Genomic DNA, 26744 nt, shown 5'->3' on the forward strand with positions numbered 1-26744 from the left:
AGCAAATAGTTACGATAAGGGTTGGTTTTAAATATATTGATGCTAACCAAGAGAGCTGCGCCTTTGGACGGTGCACTCCAGCGTTATAAATGCATTCCAATCGAAAGTTTGGCGAGCCTTCACATGTTTTTCTACTAGCATACAATGTTATCCAGTATGCGAAGGAAATTGAAGGTAAAAGCAAAAACTAAAAGAAGCCAACTGTTCTGCAGCTTATGTTGGCGTTCCGACACGGTGAAGTGTTATTCTTTACGACACCAATAGTGCCACCGAAGGCGATGGGCAGGTGTTGCTGGTGGAATGATGATTTCGCTCCCGTTGCTTGGCGATAATGTCCGTGAAAATGGGTTCTTGCTGAGGCTCTGCAATGAAAAGGGGAATGAAGTGGCTGGAAGCGATTCAACTCCACCTGATGTCAAAATATGTATCACGTTTGCAATTTATTTTCATTTTCATGCTGGTGTCGATCGTTGGGAGGGCTCTGCAGCATTCAATTATTTCTTGCTTTTGGTTGTGATTGTGTACCGTCAACAAGGGATATCCCACTGATTTATTTATTCTAATGAGCGGCTACCTGTGGTAAGCCGGGATCAATTAGCAATGTTTCATGTACAATGCTTTTGATTGGTTTAAAACGATGGGCACGGTGTTCTGTTTAATAAATATTCAAACTTAGAAGAAGAAATTTAAACTCATAGTTGTTATCAATACTGGTAGTGAATTTGTTCTAAAGATAAATGCAAGAAAAGTTACAGAAACTTGTCCGGTAAAATTGTAAGTTTAAAGAAATGAGGCCCATAACGATCAATTGTGTTGAGGAATCTACTCCAGGGCGTTAAGTTTGACACGCATCAAACCGCTAATCTCTAGCGCGATCGTTGCTTTCGTCTACGGTAGCTCTAACACTACCGTTCTGGAAGCAGGACAACTCACAAGCCCATGCAAGTTGTTATTACCGTAAGTGATTTGCACTTTTTTCATCAACTACCGCAACCTTCGGTGTGCTCGTGTGCGTACGGTTGGAACCTGCATTGGTCACGGACGAGGCCATAGGCGGAGGGTATAATTATGTTTTCTATTGTAAATTCTATTTTCAATCCAGCGACCGGGCGCAAACGAAAACCAACAATCATTTAGGACCTATCCGGCTCAGATCCCATTTGTTGGAGCGATATTTTTGGGATGTTCTTTTGGGAATCATGGTGGCGTAAGCTTCAGAGAGCTTTGCGGCAGTATGTAGCTTAGAGGCGGGTGGTCAAAATGAACCGTAAAATGCTTGCAACCGTAAACGTTGCCGCTGAAGAGGTGTAAAAAGGTGGACAGTTTGGGTTAGTGGCTCATGGTGCGGTTTGGAAGGGGCAGTAAAACGGTACCACTATAGCACATTCATTTCGCCACAAAAGATGTATAATGCCAATGAGGTTTTGGTGCTAATATTTTTTTATTACTCGCTTAGAATGTTCTATACGATACACGGTTGCTCCAGCCTACCTTGAAAGCTGTTTGACGAATTGTTTATAAATTTAATATTTTAATTTACTTGATAAAAAATACCATTTATTTAATTAAAAATCGAATATGTTAAGAAGTAACAAAAAAAACTTTACGTTTACATGTATGATTCTTGTTTTAAAGTAAATGCAACAAAATCCCAATTCCTACCAAAGAAAACACAACATCGGATGTAAAGAAGAATAGAAAAAACATCCGCTCAAAATATCACCAATACTGATGCGTAGCTAGACAGATTATCCGAGGCACCTCTTTCAGTTTTGACTTTGATCTCCAGAACTTGTTTGCCTAATGCAAGTGCTCATTCATAAATTATACCAGCAATAAGGTGCGTAATTCGACAACAAATTATCTGGCATGATATTGCATCTCCAAGGAAGACTATCTGTATTTAAGGTATCATTTTTTTGCTTTGTAAAACATCTCTCATCAATAAGGAAGTGAATTCCTATCGCATTAAGGAAACGCTCATTTTGAACGTGTTTCCACGTTCTTGCCGCATCAGAACAAACAACTCGTTTGAGCGGTCAAAGTGCTTTAGTTGGTGTTCATTTTTTCATCTCTTTAGGTACCGAATCGAACTGCTTGCTGCTATGTCGGACGCTTCGTTTCGTAACCGCGTTAGGCGTTTGTGCATTTATCGCCCAGACTTCAACTTGTTATCTATTTCAATTCTTTTGACTTTTGAAAATAATTCATCCTACTTTTTGCGTTTTTTTTATCCTCTCCTGCTTCAGTGCAAAATACGTTCTCGCGGTTGTACTTCGCATGGCATCAAGAGTATTGGATAAAAGGCATTTGGAGGGGCACAATGCGAGGAAGCAAACATTTTATAACCCCGTGAGATTTAGTTCATTCAAGTGAGAAAAACGATGAACATTTTACTCCGTAGAATGAATATTTCCGGAGGCTTAATTTTTCAACCTGTCGCATTCAACGTAAACTACAAAAGCGAGCTATAGGGTTGATTTCAAACGTTGTTCCAGTTAACGTTTAGTACGTATCATTTCCAACCGGTGAGTAATAGCATTTGTCAAGTAAATAGCAGACGTGTTGAAAGTTCGTGGTTTGCCAGATGAATTAATCTACTTCTAAGAGACAACAGTCCGTGTTCTGTTGAAAAGCATACACGCGAAATTTCATTTGCTGTGCATATTCACCCACGATCATCATTGAAGCGAGAGAAGTTACTTTATTATGTGAACGGATTAATTTGCGAGTGAGAATGACAATAAGGTAAGCTTTGGAATGGTGACATCGGGTATTTTAATTGGAGGAAATTAGTGCCTGTCTAGAGTGAGCTATACATTATTCATACTGCTTTACATTCATAAACAAACTAGGTAGCCATATATATATTTTTTTGAAATATCTTTTTATTTATGTAAATGCCGCTAGGTACACTGAAGTACGGTAAATCTTGAATGTTATAAAACTTTTTTTATGGTGTAATTATTTCATACACGTGAGAGACTTTTGCAAAATTTAATTCAGAATTAGAAAAATTATCTTATTGCTGCAGGTTATCGTATCGTGCTAGTCGTATTTCAAGGCAGTTGACATCAAAGAGACTGGCTCTAGCTTTTAAATAGGGTACTAATTAAAATGAGAAATAAACCTAACAACACTTTCTATTGCAGTTCAGAGAAAGAACATTATTATATGCATTGCTCAAATGAAATGAAGCTTGTATTTTTATTCTTAAATTCGAAATATTGTATTCAAAACAAAGTTTGGTACTATTTGTCATAGAACTCTTTCTTTTTGACCAACTACTATTATAGCTATTTTATGCATGTTTATTGCACTTCACGGATCATAGTAATACAAGCAACACAAATCAGTTAAACCGTTCATTTGAATCATGACATTTATTTATATCGAACATGAATATCATTTTCAGCGATAAAATCTAAGCTCGTTCGCTTCTCGTTTTCCGCCATCATACAAACATCACTCAGTGCAGATAAACATCATGCATCATGCGGGATTTGAACTTTCCTCGGCCGTCCGTCAACTGCCGGGATTTATAAATATATCGGCTGTGTTCGGAAATGCCAATCGGAAGCAAAGCAAAGGTTGCACAATTTGTCCCCACTCCTTTGAGAACTTTGGTATCCGGTTTCGATGCAATGGTTGGGAGTTGCAATGGCCTCAAGCAATGGTTACCGGTTTTGGGGTAAGAACGACGTCGACAGTCTAACGGTTGCGATATGAATAAAGTAGGATTTAATGTATGACATTACGCAGATCGGCGGGATAAGGTGAGCTTAAGCGCTGCAATCGTGACGAACGATTTACCATGTGTATCTAGTGGTGCGCGATATCAATCGGTTATGTTTCTCTGTATGTTAATGTGTGCATTTAAAACCACAAAAAAGTATGCAAAGTAATATCAAAGGTCAACGAAATATGGAATTTAAAATTAATCAATTTTGAAGCCGAAATCATAAATTGTATCTATTGATGTTTATATGCTCTCGCGCTGAAATACAGGTGGAGCGATTCTCAAACAGCTGGTGTGACCGAACACCAGCTCTCTGTTTTTGTTTGATGTGCGCCTGCTAAACAACACCGACATGAGAGCTGAGAAGCATAAAAAGAGCATCAAAAGCATCGTAAGCGCTCGATTCGACGAATTGAGAGAAAAAAGAGCGCAAGACCATCGTAAAGAGAACATCGTTTCGATGGCAAAAACTCTCTGGCCTTTGGCGGATGGATCTTGCAGCAGCCACAGTCAGATGATTCTCAACCGTATCAACGTTCGGAGCTGTTGCGTGTAGAGCTAATTTTTTGACGCGTGTTTTCGTTGGTACGTTGGAACGTGTTTATTTGAAACGCATTGCCGTGTAGTATATTTAGTATAAAACAGTGACAAAAATTTCTTGCGAAAATCTAGATCAAAATTATGTTTAGTTGGCAGTCAGTGGCTTACACAATTGGCTGTTGCATCGCTTTTGTCATCAATCTGGTTTTGTGTAATTTGCTCCGATTAGACGCATGTTACAATACAAGTGATCTGATAACTTGGTGATGTTATCAAAAAAAAATGCACAACAATTGGATAAGCAATCAGATTTGAGTGATTCACAACAATATAGGGTGTGGTTTACAACCGTGCACATAATTGCGGAATTGTGATATATATGGATAAAAATTGAGTGAAGTGTAAACGAGTGTGAATACCGAAAAAAAGGATAAATGAAGGTTTATTATCTTAGGAATGTTCCTCATCCGTGCAACCATCACAATCGTTCAATGGCCAGTGGTCAGTATGGTGAATGCATTAGAGGTTAAAAAGTGTAACGCGAAAACGGTAAACAGCAACAAGCCGAAAGATGCGAATGGGAAGAATGCAGAAAAGTATTCTTCCATCAGAGAAACGTGATGTTTGGCATAGCCACGATTGTGCAAAAGTGTACTGGTTATGGCAGTCGGAAAAAATGAGTTAGTTAATATTGATATGCGTCCGCTACTTGTGATACGGTTGTAAGGCCATAAATAAATCCCTCAAATCTCATCACGAGCCGCCCGGCATAGTTTTGGTGGTATTAATCCACCGATCCTGATTTAAACTTTTCAAAAAGACCGTTGGAAGGTGGGTTGCGGTGGAACAAATTTCAACAAATCACGAATTCTATATTAAATACGGCTCGTTTTCACCTTGAGATGAAACATATTTACATTGGAAAATGATGGCTTAAAACTGCAGTTATCGGTTCATTAAGTTGCAGTGGTGAAGGAATAGTGTGCAAAAAATGAAATTTTCTTTAGAAAATGTGTATTATTTAGTTATGAGTGTCTAGCATACCCCCCCCCCCCCCCCATCGGCGTGCCAATTTCGTAATGGCATAATTTCGCTTCCAATTATGGATGACTCCATTCCCGCGCTCGGGCTGGTCGGCACAGTGTGGTCGACAAAAAAGCGTCACGTAGGAAGAAAAAGACAAGAAGCACACATCACGATGCAGAACCCATCATGCAGCCGGGTGCAGCCGGCATTTGGTCGTGGTGCGCGATGGTGATTTATGGATTTTCTCTAAAACCGCTTCACCCGTGTCTAGTTTAGTGCAATCAGCAAAAAACCAGCTTCACCACACGCCCGCTGCAGGGCAATGACAATCGACCGTTCAGGCAGTTCGGTTGCCGGATGCTCATATTGTCGGAGGCCGTCTTTTACAACATCGTGCAAAACGGGCTAAAAAGAGGAGTGAACAGCAAAAAAAACAACCAGGCAGGATCTTACGAGCAGATATACGCTAGTAAGGGGTCAACATGGGCCGCCGAGTGTTGACCACACGGTCGCCATCGGGAAGATGGTTTTTTGTTGTATGTTGTGTTTACTTGTGCGGTGTTTTAGCTCGCACTGGCTTTTCTTATCTTTATCCCAGAGGCGTTGCGAGCTGAGCTGAGGAAAAGCAAGCAAAGTGCATTTGGAGAGGACGAGCCGGTGCTGCTGCTGCTACATCGTCAAGGGTAGGACGGGATCCATCCATGGTACCGTGCTTAATTTATGATGGGAAAATAATAAATGAAATTACTTTCCACTCGCACACCCCGAAAATCCTTCCCCTTGGCTGATCGCTTGTCCAGGTTTTCTTCGAACCTTTCGAACGCCTACGTATGTAGGACCGTAACCACAATTCCTCCCGCGAGCGTTTGGCTGTATCAGTGAACGAGGGGACGGGCAAAGGCTTCAAGGCATACAAAATTTTCTCACTGAAGATCATCCCGCGAAAGTGAACGCTACGGTATAAATCACAAGTGAAGCTCGTACCGCGCAGCATAGGATTACATGTGCGTCGGTGGCGGCCAGCGAGTCTGTTTTGATACGTGAACATGGAATGAGTGTACGGTTGAGTGGTGTGTGAAGAAACTCACGTCGAGGAAGCATGTCGGGTGCAAATTACATGTATACCTCTGACTGGGAGTGATGGCAATAACAAGACGATCGAAGTGTATGAAGAATTGAATGGGATGTACACATCATGTAGATCTCGTTGGTTCGGTTTGTAGGAAAATGGTGTGGAATAGTTACTTATGACATTTGGAATGAGTACATGTGAAACGATGACATAGCGTCTCGTACGAACTCCAATACAGTAATGATGGTCGTTGTTTTATTAACCAAAACATAAGCAATGGAATATTAATAACATCATTTTGAGCAAACTGAAAGAATACTCAGTATTTGTAGTTTGAAAATATTAAAAACCAGTAAAGCTGGTAAACATGGAACAGAGTTTACTTGGTAATTTATTTTCTAACAGCTGGTATCTCATTGTTTTTTTCTGTCTAGCGGCTCAACAAACATAGTAGCAAAATTCAAAACTAACAATGTTGCCCATCGAATACAGTTGTTCATATTCCATACGCGAACCTTCCTTGCACGGTGTCCATTCAATCCGATTAGTGTATTGGATTTTCCCTTTCGATCGGGCTAATAAATCTTATCTTAAACCAATGAGGCATGCTGTACAGAGATCGTTTCCACGCCTGGTTACGTTTTGGTCCAGCTTGCACAACACAAAAAGTAAGCGTGCGAACGATCGATACGGGCCGGTCTGATCTAATCATCCTTTGGCAAGCTAATTGCAAAGGCTTGGCCTGTAAATCCGCATCCGCCCTTCTCGTTACGCGAACTGCTGAGGTCCATTAATTCATTAGGGTGCAATAATTACAATGTGTTTACCTGCGGGTATTACGCGAAGAAGTGGGAGCGATACCACGCTGTACTTTATACCCGTCCCACTATGCTCTAGCCGGCTTAGATCAGATGGGTGTCGAAGAGGACGGGGAAGATGATTTGTAACTTGAAACCTTCCGCTCCTTACCAGCTCGGCTGATTGAGAAGATTCATACAACATTCTTCATAGCTGGTCATTTCCTTAACTGCTGTGGAGCCTTATGCCGGAACGTGCCCTATACAGCAAGTTCCACGGGCGAAATGTTTCGACGTGAATCTTTTCAAACGTCCGCGAGCAAAGCGACGCTCGATCGACTTACGCGAAACAGCAGCATTGCCTACTGTAGCATGATCGACGCGAGCGCATGGGCACCACATTAATCATAATGCAATTGAGTTGCAATGCGTGTCTTGCGAAGGGCCGGAGACATAAATCCCTTCCACCGCGAGCGAACACCGTTAATGGTGTGGACGGCCTTAAGCTGTTTGATTTCGCGACGGGCGATGAGTGGGGTATAGCAGAACTGAAACGACGTGTGTGGAGGTCCACAATCAATTAGCAAACGCCATCTATGAAATGATCGTTGGGCGGATTTGGAGCTATAAAGTGTTGAAAAATGATTATAATTTAATCTGAATGGTAATTGAGTGATGATAAAAACTGACCTCATGCTCGTTTTGCTGGAAGGGGGATAACTTGACTTGATACATTGGGGCGACGGTCATACACAGTCATAAACATAGCTTCATAAGTACATGGTAGCGTTGTGGGAACTTGGCCTGCAAATTGATTTACGATCAATCATTTGTGTTTTTTTTCCTACGCGCACCAAATCTGTCAATCCAGGCCTTTGTTAACGGTTGTGTTGATAAGCACTCATCGGTAGATTTGATGACGGATGCTACGTAGCAGACACTTACACCGCGTTTGTGGTTTGTGCTCGTTTTGCGTTTTTTTTTTCAATGTTTTAAGTGAAACGAAAGAATGGATTATACCGTGAGGGAATTCACCGCACCAATCCGGTATGGAATGCGTTTTCCAAATGGCCATAATTGGCACCCCTGGTTGACGTACGTACGTACAGACTGAGCGCATCGCGGGGAAAATGGTCCCGTCTGGACGGAAATTTCTTTATCTGTTGTGCCTTTATTTGATACGATTTGGACGCAACGGCGCACCGTGTGTAGCACCAAACGGGTGCGATACGAGCGTGGCTGGCTGCTATCGGCGTAGTTTGTTGGTGTTCGTTTGATTTGGTTTGTCATAGAATCCGGCTCCATCTGTGCGCCACCCGTCGCGTGATGGAAACTAATTGGCTTGTGCCGGTTGTGTTGAACGCCCAGAAAACGCTGAACGGTTTGTTTGATTTGCTACCTTAAAGGAAAACCTGACCGCTGCTAAACGCTTTGCGATGCTGTCAATAAATTGTTGCTGCTAATGGAAGAAGCTTTTTTCCCATCCGCTACGCTGCGAGGTATTTAATGGAGTTATTTATAATTTCCACCATGGTTTCGAGATAGAACGACAGTTCTAGATGTCTATCACAGATGATTATTAGAACAGTAATAGTAATGATTATGTGATTGGATGAATATTTATTTTACTTCAGCTAAAATAAAATCTTAATATTGAGATATTTCCCTTAAATTGGGGTATAAACAAAAATAAATTATCTAAGACGTGTTAATTGCTAAAGATTTTTGCAGTGTGCATAACGAAAAATAATGCAGCAATATGGAATACTTTAGGATCAAGCTAAATGACTCTGCGAGTTAAAAACTTTTCTTATTTGGGAAGCCAGGGAGTGTTTTATGTTGTTTTATCGAACCATATTTCTTTTGTGTGTAGCGTAAAATTCACAAATGCTTTTGAACTTAATAAACATAATCTTTGCTACAATAAAAAAAATTTACTTCCATCGCCTTCGAATAAAAATTGTAACAGGTTTTCTTACCGGCATCGATCTGTATGTAATCAAGGCAACAGAAAACATGATTCGATAATATTTCAAAAACCTCGCTCGAACAAAATGGTACCAAATTTCGTCACGCTTCATTGTCGCGATCGCGCGTTAGGTCAGTTAGGGTAGACCGGGGTCGACTCTATCATCGGATCTGTCATACGGCTTAATAAGATCTGACAGTAAACACACGGACGCATACAGGAATGTGGAGTTTCGTATAGTACAGGTTTCCCGCGCAACCGGCGCAACCCAAAGCCACATGAATGAAGCCAAACGAGATCGACAAATGCTGTCAATCGTCGAATTAGTTATGACCGGGAGGATCAGCGCACTGGTTCGTTCCCTTTTGGGTTGTATCGTAAGTGCGTGAGACCTCATCAGCAAACGGATTTGCGCTGCAACCGGGATAAACGGGAATCGTAGGACGATCGTCAAACGAAACATTAGATCGATGGTTGGACGACGTCGATGAGCAGCTTAATCTGCCATGATATTGGTCGTTAGTTTGCTTAACGATATGTTTCGTTTTGGCAACAAACGAAGAAATATGTTTTGCTTTCTAACATAACATCCTAACTGGTTAGGACATGGTTGAGATGAACAGATGTTTCTGTTTTGGTCGCATGTTATAGGTTGCAATCTTTCCTCTTTCGTAAAAGTTGTTTTACGAACGGGGTGCGGAAAAATATCCAAACATGTTAAAATATGATAACAATTTTTAAAATCTAGTTTACTATATTATACTTTATATTTTATCTAATTTTTGTTACACTCAACATTGTACAGATAATCATTGTGACATAATTTAAAACCTCAAACAAAGGTTATCGACAAATGTCACAAGCAAACAAACACGGCCCTTGCGCCCAATTCTCAGAATTCTAAGACCTAAAACACGGTTTCAAATTACTTTGTCTTTTAGTTCAGACTAATCAATCAGCCCCGGTTTTGTGACATGCGGTTTCAGACATGTGGTTCGTACTAGGCCGCTTCAGTAAATCTTCGACTGTGGACAGATATTGGATAGTTTCGGCAACTCCGAAGAACTCGCTCTCCTACGATCGTATCGTTTTCGGATGGCCGGTTTTTTGTTCCGCCTGTGAGGTGTCGACCCAGCAAGTGTATCTTGATGAATGAGTCCAGGTGACGTCGTACCAGGGGACAATACATCAAAACAGTTGACAGTTTTTTGTCCCTGGCTCGTAATGCCATTGGAGTCTTCGGTGATCTCTTCCAGCGGGCTTTCGGGTTGTGGAAAAGGAATCAAGGAAACAGACATGCTTTCTACACGATAAAACAGGTTGGATCAATTGGACGAGCTAGTATAAAAATAGATCATACCATTGTGGTGGTGTTTAGTTAGCACTACTGATCTGTTTTATTTCTGTTCTGCTAAATAAAAGTGCAAGTTAGCGCATAGATGTACAGCGTTCACTTTTTGTTTTAATCGGAATGACGTTTGAAAGAATGTATTAGGAGGCGTACAGAAAATGTAAATTGTGCAATTTATGTTGTTGTTTTGTATTGTTGGATAATATAATGTATATAACACTCTACACGCTACATATTTTTATTGAATTTCTTCATATTCAGTCAAAAACTGAAGCCAGTGTAATTTCTTCGAAAACTCATACTAATCTGGTTCAGATGCATTTAAGTACATCGAAATTCATTGTAGAAGTAGTCAGAGGCGGATTTATCAATCTTTGGTCTCTAAGTGGGGGATCTGAATAGTTTCTCTAATTTCTTTAAAAGTCCCTACATTGTTTAAATATCAACAATAATCTCACTGTTCGCATTTTTATGAATATCTTTTTACGAATACCAAATACATAGGGTAAACGTACCTATAGTGGTGGTAGTACCAATAGTGGTGGTATCGCACTTAAATACGGTCCATACGGCAAATTAAAAGTAATGAAGTTATTTATGTTAGTGTGAAATGTTCTTAAGCCTTTTAAAAAGGGTTTAAAAGACAAATGGGGCCATTCCGTAACTTAGATACCGAAAAAGCAATTATTTTGTGAAATGTGTCAACATTTTTCTAAAATCCATAGGATTTCATAACGATACTCGTATCATTGTTAACGTTATACATGACCACATAACATAATTGTTATCAAATGATTTTGTTTTAGTATAATGTATTGCCTTTTGCCCATATTTACGTGTTTAAAATGTTTTTTACGATAGGGCCATTATAGGTACGCAAAATAGACATGTTCCTATAGTGGTCTTAGTTATAAAATCAATAAAAACATGACATTTTAGTTTTTTTCGATGATATTTTTGACATATCGTATTGTTTTCATTAAAATAAGCACCAGAAATGAGTTTTCTGTAAGTAATTTATCAAACAAAGGCTAGAATTCGCTTATCTGGCTGAGTGAAAAATTGACTTCAAATCAAGCTTTCTCTTCCGGCTGTGGGTTGACGACAGGTCAATATTTTCATCAACCAATTTCATAAATTTCATAAATTTTTTACGATCAAATTATTTAAGAAATCGAAAATATGGCAGTAATCCTTGCTATTTATTCCATTGATTCCATTGATTCCACTGATATTATACACTGTTTTTGAGGCATCTTTGTTTACCACCACTATATGAACACAATACGACGACTGTTGGAACCATACCACCATTATAGGTATAACGAAGCAGTCACAAAAATATGTTTTTTTTTCCTAAAATTGATGTGTTTCATGGTAAAAATGGTTGTGATTGCAAAGATAAACATATTACAATTGCTATGTGTTAAATTTTCATGAATTTACCTTCCTGACATTTTAAATCCACTAAAACACATTTGTACCACTACAAATCGCACCACTATTGGTACATTTACCCTAATCCTGAATTAGTTAGGGATTAATTTTCTTCTGTTCTTTTATATGTCAGTAAGTACATTATTTTAAGGGTATCAATAGTCTTCGTGTCTGTGGTTGTTGACGATGTTTCCGGTAGTGCAAATTTTCCAAAACTGGATTCAAATACCAATAATTGTTTGGTGTAAGAAAATTTTAATTTTTCAGAAATCTTTCAAAACAAATACGCATTTGGTAGTTTTTCTAAGCTGAGAGTCTTTTATATGGAATTTAATCAAACAATGACACTTTCCAAACTTTCCAAATTTCAGTACCGATCTAGTAAGTCCATCTTTATTCAGTTGCTCTGACCTTGATCAATTTGACCACCGTATTAACCTGACAATTGGTCTAGTACATCTAAAAAGGCAAATTTGGAAAAAAAGTCGTTTTTAGCAGCGCATTAACATGTGGAGGTTTAACTCCGCGGCCGCTCAGTCCGCTTATATCAAAATCCACCTTTGAAAGTAGTTTTCATCGTGATAACAATAGTGTTTTTTCACCAAATTGTGCTCTGAATTTCAATAAAACACGTATTTAATACTGTCTGGAATTCGAGGCAAGATTTTGTATATATTTTTTTAAATTCCGGACAATTCAAGTAAATATGTGATTGCATAAAACATCCTTTTAAACAGTGATAATAACATAAATAAAGATTCAGTGATAAAAATAAAACAACGATATTTGAAAATAGATGTGCCCAATGCCTTGATGGCCGATGGATCGTCGATTTGCACAACAGTACCTCGGTGCAACGTATCTATGAGTACAAGTGAAAAACAGCACTTAAAATCGACTGTTAATAAGATCGTCATACTGTCAACCTACGAGGACACCGATCCTCAGAATTGGATGTTCGGTGCTTTAAAGACGTTGAAAACAATAAAAAGTGTAGTGTGTATGTGAATGTTAAGATTATTAACAAAATTTTGAAGCTCAAAACGTCCGTAATTTGAAACATGAGCTTAAAACTGTTCTGAATATGAAGTTTCATGAGTTTTTGCAATGTTTCGAATAAATTTATTGGAAATTTAATTTACTTTCTTTAATCAAATAGATAGGGGCGATTAAATTTGAATCAGTAAGAAAATATAACTCGTCAAAATTGCCTTAAGTGTCCGTAATTCGAAGCAATACGGTGTATATTGGTGCGTAATCACGGTGAGTTTATTTGTGCAACAACGGATTATAACATGTGAGAGCAAAGTTCAAGTATGTTAATGTGATGTGTCTTGTGATATGATAGAATATACCCATGAAGGTGTGCCCAATCATTGTGTAAAGTGTGTGATACGTACAGTATTGGTTGGAAAAGTCACACAACAGCATACATAACTTACCTCGGGTCAATTACATCCAACATGCGCCTTTTAAGACAGGCATTCTGTGCTAGCCCATCCTCTTATGATTACTGGCAGGAAAACGTGGTAGTGCGCTCCATGTGCAAGCGCAGCTTTCTTGTGCATTATAACTAACAAATGATGTTATTAGTGTGAAAAATGTGTTCACCCTTCGCATGCGCTAACGCTCAAAGAGACAGACGGCGCTGAATTCCCTTGGCAGGATGGGTTGCTTCTTCTTCTGTTTCCGTAAGCAAATTGAATTTATTTTTGTTCTCTTCCGTGCTAAAAGGTTGCAAGGTAACAAAAAATCATCTTCATTTACGCGGTCGGCAAAGGGAAAAATGTGAAACAAATGTCTTGTTCGCGGTGGCGTTCGTTAAATGATGAAAAATAGTTGCACGCGAGTATTAAGTAATTGCATCCCGGCTAGGAAGAAAGCGTGCGCACGCGATGGTGTCGGGCAATCGATCGGAGGAAGCAGGATAAATCACACTAATGAGGGTAAGTGATGCAAACGATGTACTTTAAATTCGTTACCTTGTAAATAGTTCATATGTTTTGCGTGACACGGCGGTGAGAAAATTGCGAAAAGAAGGGGTTTAAGATAAAATTAAAAAACAACAAATTTAATAAGACTAGTAAAATATGATGTTGAATGTTGTTATCTTGTTACACAAACACATTGTATTATAAATAAAATTAGTAAGTAAATTATGTTACTATTTCCATTGGACATATCGTTCTACTGCGATTAGTCTCAATATCATTAATGTGGATGGTTTTTATATACAATCGATTATTTAAAGTCTATCATTGTCCAAACAGCGTCAAACCATCCTAAAACGTAAGGCCATCATTTATAGGGGCTGACATTCATTTAAGCTATCAGTTCTGCGTGCATACCGCACGAATAATCTCATTTAAAGAAATACCAACAATTCCAGAGTTAGTATGTCGCACGGTCACGCTTTGCAAGAATCGCCGAATGCCGCCAAAACGATCCCTATGGTTCGATCTTGGCCTTGAGTGGTCGATCGAGGCGCCGCCCTCCAATAAGTGACGCACGATATTAACGGCTTGTGAAGTGGCTTGAAGGTCTGCAAACCCATAATCTTCCTTCGCAGGTATTCTTCCAACAAAGCGCTGCACACCTACCGACATCGCTATGGTTTCAGGGCATAGCGTATAGCGTCGAGAGCAATATTGTTATTATTTTCACCCTCGCATCCACATTTTTCAGCTAGTTTCTCATTCCATCGCACTTTGGTGGTGTGTTTTGGCTTGGCCAGTTTCTTTCAGTTTGATCGAACCGGAAGGAAGAGGATGAAGTTGGATTGGGTTTAGAAGGCGGTTTTTTCTCTCCTTTCAATGGAGCTGAACAGTCCGTTGCATGAATTTCAACGTGTTGGCCGAAGAGTTCGACGTCAACCCGAAAGGGATTTCCTTTCGATGGAATTTGATCAAAAGATTGAGCTGGAAATGTAAGAGAAGGGAGGAATGCAATTATCGACACAGGAAAAGCAGGGTGCGGGGGTGCCTGGGAAGAGGCTACAGGGAGACATTTTAAGCGATCATTCTTCTGCCCCGATCTGGATGGAACGGGCTTGCCAATCACTCGGAGGGATGTTTTTCTCTGGAGAACCTTTTTTCTTTCGCAATCGTGATACAATAAAATCCAACCGCTTGTTACGGTACGGTTGGATAAAATCCGTCCCTTAAGGGCACGAGCGGACACTTTGTGTGCGATGTTTCTATTCAGCTGTGCCCGTGAACCCGTCGGCCAATAGTAGGGTACGTAAGTAGTTTTTGTAATTTTTGCATTGGAATTTCAAGCGAGGTGGTAGATACAACAGCATTGTGCCGCATCGAAAGCGAGAATACTTAAAATTGTTCCGATACGATACGATACGATACTGACTACGATAATGGAGCATAGCCGTTCTGCATACTGTTGAAATGAAAAGGGCCCCTGGAAGCGTTTGGAAGCTTGGAGAGCGAATGATTACTAAAAGATAGATATAGTATGATTATTACCCTTCAGAACTCGATTCTCAGCTGAACAATCAAGCCCCTTAGGGAAAAGGTTGGACCGTTGGGGTTTGCACGTCTTGGTGAATTTGAGGTGATGCACGTTATGGGCATACCTTTTGGACATGTATTCCCGTCGTTCCCGTTTCGATCGTTCGGTGCGGGTCGTTTGTTAACCTTAAATTATTTTCCAATAAATATTTAGCGCCTTTGTTTTATTCCTAGTTTTAGTCTACGATGCGATTGATGCAGTGAACTAAATGGTCATATTGCAGGGGAAAAAACTGCCATGTAATGGGAGTTGTGCGTGTTGAAAGTAGCGTGACGTGTTGCGTATGAGTGTAATTGCACGAGGCGCTACGATGCAAAAGGTGTTTGCCATTCTTGTTGGCGTTAAGTACTGGTGTGTAATTCGAGATAATTTCGTATGGTGAAGTTTTGGTGGCTGAAGCGGTCAACTGGTTCAAGGCAAAAATGGAGCAATCTCTCACATTGCGGTTGTGGTGAAACTTTTTCAGCGAGCTTTACAATAGGTTTTCGAGATTGCTGAGGCAACGCTTAACTGCAAAGTGGAGGTGTCAGGCGTTTGTTCATCGAATGAAACAATTTTATAAAAACTTAAAAACTTAATCCCAACGCATAACTCAATTCTACACCACTTTATTGTTACTCTCCTATTTCTCATACTTTCTAACATCTACCTAAATGGTGTATTTTTAAAATGCCTGCGTTGGGCCTAAAATATGAAATAGAAAACCCACTTTATTTCTTTTACACTTTATTTCTTCTTCCTTTCATTTTATTCAGTGAAGATGTAATTATCGCTCAGCATGAATACCATACCATTCAGATAGCTGATTTCGGTATATAACATTCTATTGCTGCGTTCGAAACCACTCGCTTTTTATTTCAACTCTCTTTCTGTTGGGCGGATGGATAGGTAGAGTGAATAAAAAGGGGTTTAAGATCCTATAAAGTATTCACAGTTTGCTTTACTTCTTCGATAGCTTTGCTCTTTAGAAATCGATTAAAACTCGGTAGAACAAAGAAAAATCATCGTAACATTGCGCAGAGTTGTATGAAATGAGCCAAACTCGTAGATTTTGGTTACTGTAGCGCTTCTGACTTCCCACCGGAAATAATTGGAATTGGAAATGGGTAATTGATTTCAATGCTCTAGTCAGATCATTCCGCCAGGGGGCTCAAATGCAGAGCATGTTGAACTCGTAAAGAGTGTTGATTAAAAGCAAAGAACCGGTAGCTAGATGAAGAGATCTCTTGCAACAGATGAGCACACGCTAGATCATGAAGATGATGATGATGCAAACTGATGATAGGTGCCTGTAGAGTATGCCCACTGTCTCTGGCTAAAGATCTTCTGGTTTTCGTTCCCATCGCTCGCTGGAACGTCTGTGAGTGAAACAAGGGTAGTTCGAAATTCTAGCCATTTTTATGTGAAATCGAAAACCAAACCACAATCATGGGGAATGAACGGGTTCGGGCATTTTACGAAAGGGTGGAAGAGCTATGGTTTCACGCGGAAATGGATCGCAGCGCAATGGGAATGAACGTAAAACATTCTTAGATACGATTGCTCCCGTTGCGCGTCGGATGGATAGAAGTTTTCAATTTCATTGACTGCCATTGGGAATGGAGCCAGGTAGCCAGCGATCAACAGGGAACTGGGAACCGGTTCGGCAGCTAATCATCACTCAGCTCGAATGGCACCGGGCACCAACCACATCACGCCAGGGTGACGGCAATCCGGCGCACGCAGTAGTAAAGACTAGCTGCTCATGGCGTATGTGATTTGTGACGGGCAACAGGCGAAAAGGAGAAGCACGCCGCATTGAAAGAAGATAAACGGTGAGCGAAGAATTTTCCTTTTCCCTTAGAAAACCCTACCGGATAGGAAAAGTATGTCGGCAGCTAATGTTGCTATTGCACTTCCTTCCCAACGGAGTTCAATTGCGATGCGAATGTGTAGGAAGGTCCACGCGAAAGCATCAAGCAAACAGTGTCACCAACGTATCGTGTGGTGGGAAAAATTTAGTGCAAGAAACCATTCCAAATTGGTCCTCCTCTACGACTCCGTGGCGGTCGCCCGTCGCACAGGTCGTCCGTCGATAAGGAGTGAAAAGGAAACTGTCAAGACGATAGGTGCGTTTTTACTTTTATCGGACCGGATTGTGTCGCGTGTCGAGTAAGCTGTTTAGGTGATATGTCATACAGCCGGAAAGGCAGGGACGACCTCGATATCTGACATCGGGCGGATGAGACACTCACTTACATTTATACACACACGCTACACACGCTAAATACATGCGGATATCGGTCGCTTTTATACATCGGCTGTCTGATAAGCCGTCAAGATGTTTGCTGGGTAGCTAATGAGCCTCGTGGAAGAGAAGCCAGGATTTGAAACCTAACAAATCCACTTGCATCTACGGATTGCAGGAACTATGAGGGGATGCTGGAAAATTGCATTATTAATCGGGAAACATCATTGGATTGAGATTATTGCAAATGAAATCGAGTGCATAGGTAAGATTTATGCACGCAAAGTCTGTGGTTGATTAACGTAACGTCGGCAAAGATTATGGGAATCAAATTACAAAAAGTCTTTACTTTTTCTGATAATAGGGCCAGTGAAATATTTTAATAATTTTAACGACGAGTGCAATGTTTCATGTACTCATGTAATAAATTCGTGATTCAGATTATTGTATGAAAAGCAATGTAAACGTTTTCATCCACAATGTCAACACGAATGGTTCGTACGTGGCATGAACACAGTAGAGTAACAGTAGAGTAAACTCCAATCAATAATACATAGTTGGGTCATTTATTGTGAGTGCTACAATTAAATACACTTTAGAAAGGATAACTTTCAGCTGTTCACAGTGTACTAGGTGGAGCATGATTTGAGTTTTTTTTATAATCAATCTCTCCAAACGCTCCTACGGGTCGCGAAATATGACCGTTAGCAATGTGAATGTCACTGTCCTTGATCGGTCATTATATGTGGTTTGGCTGCATGCGGTTGAAAGGGCGATAATGGAGTGCGCAAAGATAGCTTGAAAGCAGATTCAAAGTTGCACGTTGCACCATGATCTTGGTTCGTAAGCGTTTGCCTCTCGCTTCACTTTCGATGCACAGACAAAAGACTTCAATCGAGTTTAAGCGACGAACCTAGTTTTTTTGTAGTTATTTTTGTCGCTTGACAGATCGTATCCCAAATGGATGTGTAAGACTATAGGGCAACCATCATACGTGGTGGTGTGGCGGTCTGTACAGTCCAAGAGTTTGAGCATGAGTTAAGATTGAACAATGGTGCTGTTTTTTGGGGCCGGATGCATGTGCAAAAGGTTGTGCTGGCCCCAAAATTCAGCACCCCGTTCCGAGACGAATCGAAGAGCCGTTTGATCGGAAATTGGATCGTTCGTGAATGGATTAGTTTTTTTTCAGAGGCTGTTAAGCCGCCTGGTGGGACAACGGGAATGTGAGATGTGGAAGGACAAAAACAGACTATTGGGATTACGGTTTGTTTTTACGCCGCCCTCTTCCTACCACAATAAATAGCCTACGTAAGGGTGCTCTTTACTAGCGAACACACCATAAACGGGTTGACCTATTTCATCGCTCCAGCGAGCGTGCGAAGCGTTTGTTCCTGTTAATCACCCGGTATGTAGACCTCTAACCTGGAACAATTGTGTGATGGTCTTTTCATCGCAGATTCGCTGTTCAGATTGGCGCGGGCTGCTTTCGCGAATGAATCAGCTTCAATTGTTCCATCGAACCTGTGCAGGAGCTAACACTTTCATCCAACTCATCCATCCATCACTTCATCCATCGTTTAGTTGCGTTCCGGTAACCAGTAGGTAACAGGCAAAGAACGGAATCAATTAACCATAATTTTCTGTTTATTTTCCTCCACCTCTTCTTTCACGGGTGGACGGTGGCCGACGCTTTTGGTTGTTTCACCGCGATCGAAACGAAACTGACAACGGACACACGGTGGTACGATATCTGCGTCTCCCGCAGGGTTTTGTGTGTCTGTTCGTTTGATATGTTTTTGCTGTGCGCTCGGATATTTTGTTGGTTTTTGTTTTCGCGGCAACACTTTAAGAACGGAACTTTCAGCAAGAGCACGCAGTTATGTCAGTGTTGTTTTATTGTTTTTCTTTACCGGTGGCTGAGCTTCTGGAGCACCGTTGATGGTCTACCAGCGTTCTGTGGCGCAGTTTATGACAATAATCTAAATTTATAATTATGTTATTCCGCTAATTATCGACTTTTAAGCGACCAACACCGGTTGCTGAGCGAGCTCATTGTGCTGCAGAGGCGAATGGAGCGTCGTAGGCCATAAAGTTTGATGGTTCGGTGTGCTCTTTCAGAACAGATTCGTTTGGATTGTTTACTGGATTCTAAGATAATTGATGTTTCCCTTGCGTTTCGGAAGTTGCTAAACTGTCGCTCATTAAGAGGTCAGCAGCATTGCTGTCAGGAATGTTAGCGTTAAAATATGGAGCAATAAGATTTTGGAATCAAATACCTTTACATTATTTCCATCAGAATTATGAAATTATTTACACATAATTTATTGGTGCAAATTATACAGCATGAAGAGTACCACGACACACCGTGTGCCAACCAGTCATTGCAATATTTGTATTACTCGAATAAACTTAACACTGAAAGGCCTGTTATCATGTTGTTGATTTTGTTTTCAATCGATATTATAGTGTGAAAAATATATCAAATACATAGACAAGTTCGGAAAAATTCAAAAGATCAGATTTCAGCTGTTTTCAAAATAATAAAAATCATTCAGGATAAAAACCTAGTGTTGTAATGGTTGATGAATCAGTACAGTAGACTTATGTGTAATTGATGTTTGATTTTTTTCAAGTTAAAGTATAGAATGTTAAAGTTAAAGTATTTCAAGCCCCGAATAGATCATGCCCCCATACGTAGGACTAACTATCCTACTTTGGTAACAATAAGTCACTGAAAGCCACGCTCACTTCACTACTGGGTACAGGCAGGCCTTGACCGACAGCGGTTTTTGTGCCTAAGAAGAAGAAGAAAAAAGTATAGAAAATAAAATGCTTTCATTCAACTCAAACATTGACGTTCTACCAATGTGAATGATTAATGGCTTATAATCGCAATATTTGCTTCAACAAATCTAATTACACCTATTGGATAATCAAAGCGAGTCTGATAAACTCGAGAGGAAGCTTTCACACCCTAAGTGATTGCTGTAGAAGAACGGTTAAGATTAAACTGGAACCGGTGTAGGGGGTGGCATGCACACAAACTCGATAATAACAGCCCTACCTAGCAATCATGAAGCACAAACGCTTAAGCTGAACAAGCGAGACGGTAAGTACAGGCCTGTATTGCACGAGCAAAACTGTGACCGAGTCATACTGGAAGGTGTTTGCAGGAGCTATGTTGACTGTACGCTTTTATATTCTTTCTTTTTAACCTGGCGTGGAATTGGAGGTTTGAGTGGTGGAAACGTAGATTGTACAGAAATTGGCACGATTAATACAGCCACGTTAAAAAGAAACAGTTGCACGGGAAAGGTATCTTTTTATCGATAACCATACATGGTAAAAATGGTCATTCTAGAACTATAGGTTATTGGTAGAACATTGACCGTTTTTTATACACCATACCTTTTTTGGGTGAAATGAGACTAAATAAGGACGTTTACGATTATGTTTCATTAAAGTTTTGTGGAAATACGTAGAGAAAAATGAATATTATTGTAATCAAGCAATAGTTTGTAGTGATTGAATTGTCAAAATCCTGTCCTAATCCTCATTAATCTTGTCAAACATCCATTTACCATTCTTAACTCCTTCAAATGTTGCTTGCTCTTCTAGATTCGCTGTTATTTCTATCGTTCAGTTCCAGCAAATGATTTCACCAAAAAGTAAACAAATTATTATTACAATTTCCTTCCTGAACGCTAAAGAAAATTAAAGAGGTCATTAAGCTCTTGATGGTGCCGCCAATCCAGGAGCAGAAGGTACAAGTGCGATGAGTGGAGAGAAGAAAATACCTTGTTTGAAATGGTTTCTCGATCACCATAGAAGAGGATTACCTCTCGTAATGGTACACCAAGCCAATGGCATCCCGAGGCACCTCTAAAAGAGGAAAATAATTGATGTACAATAATTCCATCATGAGTCAGGGTGGGCGAGCATCTCAAGCGTTGCGACCATAAGTGACTGATTTTGAAGTGAATTGCAGGCAAGTGCTGTTGTTAGGTTATCTTTGGATCTCATGCCGGACCATCTTCGGATGTCCGTAACGAAACCGTTGGAAAGGAGCAATAGTTCGAACAGCGATTGAAAGTCTGGCCAATGTGACGATCCCTTTTAACGCCTCAGCACGGTGGTCGAGGTGGGATGCTTTGATGGTTTTATTAATCGATAAAGACGACAATCGAATCAGTTGAACAAGGCTTCTGAGGTTGGCATCGAGGCACATGGTGTTTAGCGATGGTCATCGGCATGCCTTTTTAGAGACATACAGTCGTCGTCAGAAGACATCGACCTGTAGCTATGGTGTGATGTTATTAGAAATTTTTTCTAGTCACTATTCAGGGATAGCTAAAAGAGGCTGAGCTTCGAGTTAAAAGTGTCAACCCTACCTGTATCCTCCTTTACAGACATTTGTGTGTGGGAACACGAAGAAAAAGAAGCACAGCGAGGTGAAAAGAAGAATCATTATGGAAATTAAATACGCATTTTACTGCAGCACACATCGATGGCTGGCTGCGTTCCTCTCCTGGTGGGTTTTGATGGCAAATTAAAGGTATTCATAAGATTTAATTTATACCTCAACGCCATCCTCTACGCCTTTTCCTCCCTGATCTGCTGATATTTCTGTGCATGCAAGCGTTCTCGGTAGTTTCTGATCGTTCACCGCATCGTGTTTGGTCCGAGATCAAGTGCGATAGCAGACTCAAGGTTCGTTGCACACTCAAGCAGTCGCTGATCGGTCGGAACCAAATTGATCGAGCTGATGTATCGAACGGCTCATACACAAAACATTGCATTTGATGGGCGCTGGCCACCCAGGTTGACCTGATGCAGTCGTCCGTTCGTGGGTAAAACGATTCTTTTCATACCCCCGCTTAACTCTGCGTGCGGTTTTGATTTTTACTAGAGTTTGTATTGAGGATTCAATGGGACTGCTTGCCAGATAGGATAGTGGGTTAAAACTGGTTAGCAATCTGGAGGACAAGTAATTGTGCTGGAGTGTTTAATCGTGAAATTGCGCCAGTGTCCGTGGGTTTCAGTGCTTTCTTTGGCTATCTGAAATACTTCGAGGTACTTTGTTCCACAAAAACATAAAGATTATATATCGTTGCACACACAAGCTTTTGAGACAGAAAAAATAAAGTGAATTACAAAGAGTACACTTGTTTTATACAAATCAAATACAAAACATAGAGGAAACATACTCTTGTTAATTATAGTTTATAGTTAGGAAATGGTATTGAATATGAAATAAAAAAAAAAGGATGTATTGAAATTATTTACCAATGTAACTGCTCCAAAAATACAAATGAAAATGGGAAAAGAGATTCATTACTTATGGTACGCAAGAAAACCGCATTACACGTGGAAGATTAGAAGAAGAAGAAGAATATTTATTTAAATTCCAATTTATATATTTGGATATGGTATTGATATTGTCGATTTTAGTTCTATTAAAGATTACTATTTTTCTATTTTGTCAATTTACTTCATATAAGAAACAATATAATTAATTTAACAATGTTTTTCAATTTGAATTATATATATATATATATATATATATATATATATATATATATATATATATATATATATATATATATATATATATATATATATATATATATATATATATATATATATATATATATATATATATATATATATATATATTATTGCAGTGCATATGAAACAGTGGTGTTGGTATGTTTATTTTGATTGAACATACATACATTGTTATTGCATTGAAATTATATTCTTGCATGAATCGTATTTAGAGTTTCGATTGACTGAATTAGTCTCAAAAAGACTCACATATGATAGAATTACCAACAGTTTTTAATATTGTTAAACAACAACATTTGAAACAAATTATTCCAACCTTCTACCTTCGTCAACCCAATCAGTCACAGATTCTGTTACACAGACGATGCTGACCTACTAACCGGCGAACCACCTTCGCCAACGTTTCCAATTAGCTTCAATTAGTACGCTACCACACCGAAAGTGCCTTGGCTAGCTGTAGTTTACATATCATCTGGTAATGTAATTTTCACATCATTGCAGTGTAACCCTGCTGCCCGAGAGACTCCAAAGTGGTGGCATAACCGGGATACTGGTTGATTTAGATCTGGGCGATCCATCTAGGGGTAAGCAGATTCTTAGTGTGTTTGAATTAATGAATCATGGTTAGCGATTGCAGCACACATTTAGGATAGTTGTCTGGGAATTTGAGTAATAATTTCGCTACAATTTTCTATCCCATGAGAACGGCAAATGGCAATGAGGGTGAAAAGTTCTTGCCGCGATCGTTCCAACGCAGTCACTCTTTACAGCATAGCCCAAGCAATCAGCTCAGGTTCCCGATGGATATCTGCTCTGTGGAGATGGTTGGGCGGAAAATCAATAAAATGTTTTTATTCGTGTAGAACATTGCCGAATGAGCGTTCGCTGCGTACCCTGCGTCAGCACGAGTGCCCATGCTATCGCCATAGCTCATGCAACCACCAAACAGAGACATGTACTGGTGGTGGCACACTTTTCCCATCGCGCCAGAGTCTACCGGGAGCCGTTAGGATTCCATTGGGAATCGCCAGCCGGCACTTACCGCATCGGGTGTTGGCACGAAAAGCCTATTCTATCCCGTCCCGAGCCGCCACGGGATTCAGGAAGCCATCGAGCAGAATGGTGCGCTAATGACGGGTAATGAATATTATTAAACGTCTGGGATGCGGAATAGGTCCGAACATTGGATCTAGCAAGAGAGAGAGATAAAGAGCGTGTGTGTGCATTTAGTACCGTGGTGCGACGCTGTGACGGAAAGATGGGACAGAACCGGGATCCGATGGCTAACGCTGGGTGGTTCGATTTGTATTCCATGTGCGTTTTATTCGCGATGATACGATGGGTGCAGAATCTGTCAGCTCTTTTCCAAGCGTTTGCGTGCGTCCGCGTACATCAACACGCCTGTTTCACGGTATTTTCTGCGTTTAAGAAATAAGGTCATTTCATACGATTGTAATTTTATGAGGGACATCGTACGTTTAAAGGTGAGCGGAACCAGCTGAAGTGTTTATTTATTGATATTGTGTTTTTCAGATGAGTTGTGAAACTAACGGCAAAGCTGAAACACAGAGCTAATAAAAATAAAATCAAATATCATATACAAAAAAAACTCTCAAAATTATTTTGTTTCACATAATTATGTGATTACCACCCTTTACAGCATCAGTTTTGTCTTCGTATAAAACGTCAGTTATTGTTTATCATATTTTTATTAAAGTTTCTGCAAACGTACCATCATAGTTTTTATTCCGCTATCGCTTCTCATTGTGCGGTCGGGTCGGCACCTTTCTAGGCTCGATGTCGATGCATTCTTGTTCACAGATAATACGTAAAAAGAACACAATCGACAACGAGCAGCGTGAGGATAATATCACGTAAAGCCGCCGGCATCCGTGCAAAGTAAACGGTTTGATATATGTGTCAGTGCGCTTCCCCTGGCGGCGGTACCTCGTCCGCGCTATTTAATTGCGCGATCACTGTTGACAGTAATTATGTGCCCGATTGCCACCGGTCCCCAAGGGAGCTGAAATCTTTCGCCGTACTTTATGCATAATTATGACTTTTCATCGCATGCCGTAGGGGCCGAAGACATCGGTAGTCTTTTTGTTTGTTAAATCTGTTTGGTTATCAAGATATCAAAAAGGAAAAATGCTTCGATCGTTGTACTTTTTTATAAATTATGAAAACAAAAATGGGAACATTTTACCCGTTACTATTTGTCAGTATGTTATCGTGTAGCTTGATAGTTTAAAGTGAAACAGCACACAGAAGAGTTAACAATAGTTTGAAAATTAGTCCATCCTGTATCATGAAGGTAAAAATCTAATTACCGTGTGCGGTAGAAATACACCAAAACGCCTTTTGTTTGCTACCGTTTCCGTTGAGTAATTAGAAGCATTGAAAAACAGTTTTAGTCGGCGAGGGTTTTTGGTCGCTTTTGCTGGTAAAATATTCGAACAAGCGATCCTAAGATCGCTACAAAAGACCCACTCACCCGGCTCAGTGTTAAAAAAGAAATAAGTATAGCATTGCAGGGTCAGAGCCGTGGTCAAGGTGTGATGCAAGAACTCCGTCAATTAAAAACCTCCGCAGCTTGCACGCTTAACGCGTCCAACGGTTCCCCACCAAGGGACAAGAAAGGAAGCAAAACTAGCCCCGTCAATAGAACTTTCCAACGGACACCAACCGGTTTTGGGATGGTTTCGGTGCGCCTCGCCAAACGCAACAACGATTAATCGATTTGGTGTCGGATCGCTATAACCAGCTATAATTTACACCGCGAGCGGCACGTCGACCATTTCTCCAAGTCGCGGGTGAGTGAGTTAGCTCAAGTCGTCTGTGGCGAGTCACTCCGCTACGGATGGGGCGTTGGTTGTAGCCTGGTTTCGTCGACCTACGAGTGCGCGACCACCGGTACGTTGCGTGTGCCATGGCGTGGTGGGATAAGCCCTGGGATGGGTTGTCGCTACTCTAGGAAGCGATAGTTTCTGTGCAATCATGACGCGCCCTTTGGACATTCCAGACAGAGGGAAAAGAGATTCGGGTAGGTCATGTGCCAGCCAAGTGCTGAAGTTCTGTGCAGCCGTCTCCCTTATCAGTAAACCGCTTAAGCAACGGGATGCTATTACGAGCGAATTTGCTGCTCGATTTTGTGTTGCCATTTGTTGCATGCTTGTTGTACCGTTGTCGAAATGTCGAGATGCTCCCCCAAGGACGAGAACCACGGTTGGAGCCGGGCGTTTTCAATACGGGTTTTGTTTGGAGATGTACGCAAGCACACACGCTATCGAAAACGACGGTAAAAAGTCTTGCCAAGATAAGGTGGTGTAGAGTGTTTTTGCATTAAAGCGTTCCCGTTCGAGGAATGTGTTTTGGAGCTCATGCATGGAAGAAGAACTGATTGTAGGGGAAACATTTAACATTTTCAAATGGATTTAGTGGGAAACTGTTGTGTCACTGCAAAGAGAAAATTGTGACAACAATGACACTGTCG

At 40.4% G+C, this 26744-nt stretch overlaps 1 protein-coding gene across 3 annotated transcripts in view; it reads left to right on the plus strand.

Moving 5' to 3' along the window:
* Positions 1-4251: 4251 nt before the first annotated feature.
* Positions 4252-26744, plus strand: part of LOC121595867 (unconventional myosin-Ia) — a 72284-nt gene continuing 49791 nt past the window's right edge. Inside the window, exons 1-3 of one of the 3 annotated variants that reach the window (XM_041920194.1) lie at positions 4252-4324; positions 13666-13877; positions 23753-23835. The gene's annotated coding sequence lies outside the window, so the exon portion shown is untranslated. Of the gene's footprint in view, positions 4325-13090; positions 13195-13665; positions 13878-23752; positions 23836-26744 lie in introns of all 3 variants that reach the window. The other 2 variants (XM_041920193.1, XM_041920192.1) reach the window with 2 other exon arrangements.

This window comes from Anopheles merus, chromosome 3R, assembly GCF_017562075.2.
Source record: "Anopheles merus strain MAF chromosome 3R, AmerM5.1, whole genome shotgun sequence".
Classification (NCBI taxonomy): Eukaryota; Metazoa; Arthropoda; class Insecta; order Diptera; family Culicidae; genus Anopheles; species Anopheles merus.